We start from the raw sequence: 7,929 nt of genomic DNA on the forward strand, positions 1-7,929 counted from the left end.
TAGCAACAGATTGGAAAAAAGAACTGGACTGGTTCATTTTTAGAACTGTGAACTTCATATTTTTGAATTATGAACCATGAACTGAACTAGTTCATTTTAAAATTTGTGAACTGAACTTTGAACCAGTTCATGTAGAAGATGAACTTTCCCAACACTGCATACATGTCCTTTGAATAAAATGACTGCATGTGCTGTCATATTTGCTGTTGTCTCCTTTTGTTGCGGGAGGCCTTGATTAAAGACTTCCAAATATGAATTATAAAGGGGATGGAAAATGAGCAGCATTTTTAGTTAAATATTTCAGTCGCAGTGCAAGCGGTAGTAACCAGATGTGAATCACGGAGGATGGATGGTGGAAATGTCCATGTATGTTACCTCTCGAAATCTCTTCATTTTTGTGGCCTTGCTCAGTGTGTGCAGGCTGACCTTTGAACCCTGCTGCACATTTTGTAGCCATGTTTGACTGGTTGTTGCAGTCATCAGGTAGATGGCTCTGTGCTCTGAACCTCGGACCTGCTGTTAACCCAGCCAACTTCCTCTCTCCAGGTCTGAGGTCTGCTGTCGGAGGGAGAAGGAATTTTTTACTAGGCTGACATGTTTATCCATGGAAAACAGTGCATGCTGGTCCTCCCAGACAATACAAAACCTGCAGTGATTAGAGTTGGCATTTTTAATTGCTCCATGTTTCAATACATATCAGACTGTCACCATCCAAACCAAACCACACCGCCCAGCTGTGACCGGGTTCATCCACACTAGCATGCTTTTGCCATGTTCGTTCTATCCTCTGTGTTATGTTAATGTGTCTGATAAGTGAGATGGTAAGGATTTCACACGGGAAGGTGGTGCATGGGGTTTACTGTATATGGACATAAAAAGGATTTTTTTTTGGCTAAAGAAATCAACCAATAACTGTTCTAGGCAGTAGGATAATTCAGAGGGACAAAATATCAAAGGAATCCCATATCAGTTTCTGTTCTGTCCGTCTCACATTCCTCCTTCTGTGACCGCACGCACGCGCACGAGGTCGCACACACTGGACATGCACACGCAAAGGTGCCTGTGTATGACTACTCCGGCAACACAGTATGTTGAAATGAAGCCAAAGTCTATTTAATGGGCTGAGCCAGCCAAGACAAAGGCGCTGAGGAGAGAGCTGCTCCTTGATCTCAGCATTGGTCTCTGCACACTTGATGTTGTTATTATTTTTATTATGTCAGACTAATGCACCATTTCGCTCAGGCTTACAGGAACACAGAATTATTGCATTTCTTGAAAAACAAAAATGCAGAAGTTGGTCTGTGTGGCGCAATCAGCCAGCGTGCTTGGCTGTTAACTGAGAGGATGGTGGTTCGAGCCCGCCCAGGGATGGTGCTTCCTCTTTCCTGTCAGGTAAGATGTGCTGCTTTCCCCCCTGACATCCTAATTCTTATAGGAGGGCTCTTTTTTCTATCATTTCCCTCAAAAAGCCTCAACATTGCTGTCTTTTTAGCTACCGCTTCCTTTAAAGAGGTCAGAGCAACAGTTTCGTTGGCAAATTTTCCATGCCAGACAAGACTGAAAAGGTACGGGTAGGTTTCACTTGTCCTAGCTGCCGTCCTACCAAAGTTGAAAGAATTGGAGATTCAATGTGGGAGCTCTGTAGGCGCTGTGGCTTAGTTGGTCAAAGTGCCTGTCTAGTAAACAGGAGATCCTGGGTTCAAATCCCAGCAGTGCCTTTCGTCTTCAAGCATGTCTCTGTCGGGTTCCATGTGTTGAAGCTGACTAGACTGCATTGAGCACTGGGATTTAAATGTAGTGCTCCAAGTGCTATTTGATAAATGTTTATCAAGTCTCATGGCACGTTGCTGCCTGACATTTTTCAAAGCCTAACAACACCCCAGCAGTCTTGCCGAGCCCACCTGACAATTGAGAACCACAAATGAGAAATAAAACACTTGTGTACACAGAGTGTCCATGGCTTTCAGCCGAAAGACGCTTGTTTATTGTTCTCACGATGAAACCCAAGTGCCTCCTCATGAGTTCAGGGCATTCATTTTTGATTTTTTGTTTTTTATTTTTGACTGTATGGTGAAGTGGCATCTTCATTTTGATGTTCAAGTTTTTGAGCTGTGTGTTCTGATTACTTTCAAATAAACTTGAGAAAAGCCTAGTTCCACATGGCCCCTCTCGTGGCGCTGTGGCTTAGTTGGTCAAAGTGCCTGTTTCGTAAACAGGAAATCCTGGGTTCAAATCCCAGCCTGGCAGAAGACTCGTGTGAGTATACAGCCCACGGTGCTGGCCTGCCATGTGGAGGCTCATGGTTCGGCTGTCCGTTGACATCCTGCACCTACTGGGGACATAATCCAAGCGTCGAAGACTGGCCCTGCAGGAAAAGGTATTTCCAGACATGCTCTGACATGTCCTCTCGTGCTTTTAAACACCCATATTGACCACGTGTGACGTCCGGCCTTTTGTTTTAGGGGAGGAGGGGCGGGGAACCCAAACCCTGCCTTTGAGGTGCTATGGCTATTTTAACTGTATGTTTAATGGTGTTGTTATTTCTGGTTCTTTTTTACTATATCAAACAAAACAAGCTGAGGGCGAGCGAATGTATTCAGCGATGGAGACTAGGCAGCTGGAATCTCCACCAGAGGATGCTTCGGGGTGTGCGGGACGATACCTGGATCATGAAGACGGGTTCATGAATCGTGAAATTTCAGCCAAATTCATAGAGCATCTAAGAACTGTTTTCTGACTGCTGCTCAATGCTTCGATAAACACGCAGTGGACTGATGATTGTCTGGGCTGCCAGATGAAGCATTCATGCGAGAGCAACCACACGTGGGGAAGAAATACCTGATGATTCTTTTGAAAGAAATTATGAAAACATACGATGCAGGCTTTGGAATAGAAACTTCATCCGCACAATTAGAAATGACCCGTTTCTGAAACACATGCTCATCAGTCCTGCTACAATCGCAGGCGCTGCTGAGACACTGTTGGAGACACTGGCGCAACCAGGGGTGGCACAAAAGCGATGGATGACTATTTTGAAAGTACACAGGTAGGTGACCACTACTGGAACATTTATGCTGATCGATGCATGACCTCAAACACTTGGTGTTCTAATTAGGTGTAGCTACAGCGTTGTATGTATTCTTTTGATTACTCTGACACTCTGTTTTTCCCTGTGCTCTGGTGTGATGAATAAAACTTTTTTTTTTTTTTTTTTTACATGTAGTGCTATTGTGTGTTTTTTTATGACGCCCGAGGTGTTTGTGGGATTGTTAAAATTTTAAAAGTATGAGAGGAGGAGGAGGTGTTCTGTATCAGATTGAAAGCACCGCCCCCACACGCTTGTCAGCCTATGAGGACACAGGGCCAGCCCATGGACCCTAGACTGAAGGTATAAGAAACATGGCGCAGTCCACAGTAGCCCTATAACGAGCTACAGTGAGTGGTATATGTCCTCATGGCACAGCTCAGGGTCTGAATCATACGGAGCTTGTCACAATGGTGCTAAGCTTTACCTGACAACATGTCTCGAGAAAACAAAAAAAGGCCCAAAAGAATTTGAAGACTATTTTTTTGTGCAGCTGTGTGACAGGCCAGCTGTGTTCAAGGTGTTCAATGCCCTAAGGACGCGTTCACCAAAGGGTTTGCAGGAGTTAGAAAATGCCTCATTTTTGATAATTTGTGGAATCTTGAGGGGGAATAACGCCTGTGACAGCTCCCTGCAACTCCCTGAAATTGTGAAACAACAATTTCAGAAATTACCCGTTTCTGAAACAGACTTTGCGACCCTGTGAAAATGGGAGGAGCAGTGGAGTTTCTATTGGATGAATTGGTGTAGGGTGTCGACTTGATGGCCAAACTCAACAAGCAGAGCGACAAAGTCAGCGAGCATGAAAACTGTTCTGATCTGCAGATGTAAATCGGCTTTCACTCTTATTTTAAATACTGTCTTTAGATTGTGACTAGCATTGACTACCGGTATTATGATTTTAGAAACTCTTTAGATTGTATCTTTGTTCCATGTGTTAGGACTACTAGTCCAAGTGAGTAGTAGGACCCAAAAAGGCTAACACCAAGCACAGAATCAAGGAGTCGTCGAACAGACAAAAGACTTAATAATAACCAAAACCACAGGAACAACCAAAACAATACCAAGTCCTAACTAAACACAAAATCAGCCCTAAACTAAATAATCTACTACACCGTGGCGAGCGGGTAGGAAAAACAAACTGACTCTATTGATAAGCTAACGAAGGACGGAACCACACTGGGAACAATACAAGAGCAAACAACACTACAAACACTGGGACTGAACAAGTACAAGGAAACTATGGCAAGGTACGTGATCAAGCAAACCACGGACAAAATGGCTGGAAAGTCAGGCAACAACCAAGACAATCTGGCAGCGAGGCAATGCTGCCAAGCTGCTTAAGAGCAGGGAGAGTAATTATGGAGATGAGCCTCAGGTGCGCTGTGGGCCTGCTGCACCGCCAGGCCACACCTCCATAGCGGAGACAGGAGGAAGACAAAAAAACAAACAAACCATGAAACAAAACACAAGCAATAATAAAGTACACCTAAAAAGTCCAACTCATAACAATATGTATCTGAAATTTTCTGAAAACTATCAAATTTTCCCTTGGATATAATTAAGCAGTAAGAAGTGATACCCCTTCTGTACCAGTGTTTAAACCTCCCGTCAATCCTTGCAGGTTTAAATTCAGGGTCAAAGGAAACCCATCTCAGTAACTGAGACTGTCTTTCAAGTGGTGGTGACTTACATTCCTTAAACCAAATACGCAGGCAGACTTTAGACCATAGGTTCAGGTAACTAGAATGCTGCTCATACAGTGTTTTACTGCCCAGTATGGATCCATGGGCCACCTTTTGACTAAGAGGGCCCAGGGACTAGATCCAGGTCTTCCCACTCTTCTTGGTGTCTCAGGTGAGCTTGAACCTCCTGCTAACAGGAACAAGAACATGTCCAGGAATGAGCTGTACCACATGGATCAGTGTCGTGTGTTTTCTCCGCAGCATTTGTCCCAGAGCTGGAGGACCGAGCCGGCAGTTAAATGAAGAGCGGCCATTTTCAAATCTATGACTGCAGGGTTTTTAGGTCAATGAAGAACAACAATACATAAACAAAAAAAAACACCTCCCTACTCAAGTCAAGTCACGTCAGTTTTATTTGTACGGCACCAAATCACAACAAAAGTTCTCTCCTGACTAAAGCTGCAACAACGAGTCGATACATCGATTAAAAGTTGATTAATAAATTCGTTGCCAAACGGATTTTGTTTTGGATATTCATCGGCAAAGAAACATGAGTGTTTTTCTACATGTAATGCCGAGAATATATAAGGGGGAGACAAGTAAGAGTTGCGCGCACTAGCGACCGCAGATCATAGCAACAATGGCGGCGTCCACTGCAGCAGTATGTGGCGGTAGGATGAGAAGAGCTAAAGGCTGGGAGAGTTTCACTCTCGTTAAAGAAAAGAAAAAAAAATGACTTGTAAACTTGGCAAGGAGGACTTTGTTGGCACGGGAACGCGACCGTCATGAATGAACACCTGAGCAGAAAGCAGGTAGGAGTTTTGGCGGAGCTGGATGAAGACTCGCCTCGGTAAGTTGGCTTGTGGGCTGGCCTGGAGCAGACTGAGTTGTCTTGGCTGTTAACATTTGAATGTACTTTCCACAGCGCAAAGCCTGGTTTCTTTTTACGGTTCAGTTCTGGTCAGGACTCGGGTCCCATCAGTCTGTTTATTCTGCATCTTCTGGAGCCAGGATGTGTCTGATCTTAGCGATGTTGCGTAGATGGAAGAAGGCGTCCTGGAGATTTAATGTGGGAGTTAAAGGGTCCTGGTCAAAGAGAACTCCTAGGTTCCTTACAGTGGTGCTGGGGGCCAGGGTGGTGCCATCCAGGGTACCTGTCTCATCAGATCAGGTGGTCCTCAGGTGTTTGGGCCCAGCACATGAACTTCAGTTTATCAGAGTTTAATAAAGGAAATGATGGGTCCTCCATGTTTTCTGTCCTTCAGACGGGCCTCCAGTTCAGTCAGCTGGTTTGTTCCATGTGGATCATTGATGAGTTCAGCTGAGTGTCATCTGCATAGCAGTGAACATAAATGTAGTGTTTCCTGATCATGTGACCTGAGGAAGCAGGTACAGGGTGAAGAGGACTGGTCCAAGCACAGCCTGTCACTGACACCGATGCTTTCACTTTCAGGTCTGATCGCCTGCTGGTCAATGAAAGCGAATGATTCAAAAAGGGAAAGTACTTTTAGTCAAAAGGTTTGAGGCACAGCGGAGTCCTCCATGAATGCAGGCATGGCCTTCACTCTGGGGATGTGTCAAAGAAAGAAACGACACAGAAACTCCTGCTTTCCTGCTAAACAGAACAGAGCACTGGGGTGAAATGGCTGCTGTCAACCACATTTCCTCTCTGTCTTGTGCCCACACGCTCACTCACTCTTGACACGGGCGCAAACACAGCAGAGGCCGACGCCCTCGCTTTCTCTCTCTCTGCTGGCCAGTCCATCCGAAGGAACCAACAGGGGGGATTTTTGCTTAGCTTGGCTCTGAAGCAACCCAGCGGAATCTCCCCCGAACCTCCTGGACTACCAAAAGCCCTTCTGGTGCCTCATGACCGTTACGGACTTCGGTCCAGACGACCAGGGGCCCCCCTACCAGGAACCAGAAATAATCGGCACAACTTGTAAAGCCAGCATGTCTGGTTACATGGCCATTTTTGGCACATTTGAGCACAATTATTTGAGGAAAAGGTTACACAGCCTTGTCAGGTTGAAAAAAGGGGCCTCCGAGATCAGAACTATCTTGGATCGTCATGACAACTAAAAAAGCTGCAGATGGTGGTATCATTAGTTCACGCTGTGTACGCTGCATCCTCTGCTTCCCTGAATCCCTCACACATCTCGTGCACATGCATGCTTGGACAGTAACGCGTCAATGCAAACGCCCACAAACGTCTTTGAGAGGAAGTGTGCAGCTCAGACTGAGTTCCACTGGTGGACTGAGGAGGGGGAGATTCCCTGCCAGCTGCCTGCCTCTCACCTTAAACTGATCACTTTTGGAAAAGGTGAGAGAGAGTGGTACGCGAAGATTTTTCACCCAATAAAAATGTTCAGAGGGCTTCTCTGTTAACATCCTCACTGTGTTCTGTTAGAAAGAATTACAGTGATGAACAAGCCCACGTTACAAACCACTACGCAACGTGACGTAATTTGGTTAATGGGAAAATATTTGATGACACCCTGGACAGGTCACCAGTCCATGGCAGGGCCAACACATAGAGACAGACAACCATTGGCTCTCCCAGCCACGCCTACGGTCAATTTAGAGTCTGGATTAACCTGGTCCCTCTTAAAGTCTTTGGACTGTGGAGGAAGCTGGAGTACCAGAGAGAACCCAGCAGGAACAGGGAGAACATGGAGACTCACCCAGAAAGACCCCGTGCTGCAGCCGGGGCTCCACCCACAACCTTCTTGATGGGGGGCCACAGTGAGGACCACTGCTCCACCGTCTGATGCCTGATCTTTCTGAGTGTGGCACTAAGGTCCAGGTTACCTCAGTTTCTGATGAGTCTTGGCTGATCTCATCACAAAACGCCTCCCCCACGCGCCCAGCTGACCCCCTGTGTTCCACCTTCATTCCTGCTACATCCATGTGGTCTCATCACGTCTTGATGATTTGTTCATGAAGACAAAAACAGACTCCAAGATGTTTGATTAACTTATATTATTATTATTATTATTATTATTATTATTATTATTATTATTATTATTATTATTGACTGGTATTCTATTGTTCCTTTTAGGGGCTGAAGTTATTTTGTATGTCTTCAGATTACGAGGATGCAGGGTTTATTTGTCACGTAGAACCACTGCTGAAAAGCATGTAGTGAAACAGCGTTCA

General features: G+C 45.4%; 1 non-coding gene across 1 annotated transcript; it reads left to right on the top strand.

Moving 5' to 3' along the window:
- Nucleotides 1-1,644: 1,644 nt before the first annotated feature.
- trnat-agu (transfer RNA threonine (anticodon AGU)) lies at nucleotides 1,645-1,718 on the top strand. Its single transcript has one exon. It is a non-coding gene; the product is annotated as a tRNA-Thr (tRNA).
- The last annotated feature ends 6,211 nt before the right edge of the window (nucleotides 1,719-7,929 follow it).

This window comes from Aulostomus chinensis, chromosome 5 (assembly GCF_037954235.1).
Source record: "Aulostomus chinensis isolate RoL2024-O1b breed Wild chromosome 5, RoL_Achi_v1.0, whole genome shotgun sequence".
NCBI classification, from domain to species: Eukaryota; Metazoa; Chordata; class Actinopteri; order Syngnathiformes; family Aulostomidae; genus Aulostomus; species Aulostomus chinensis.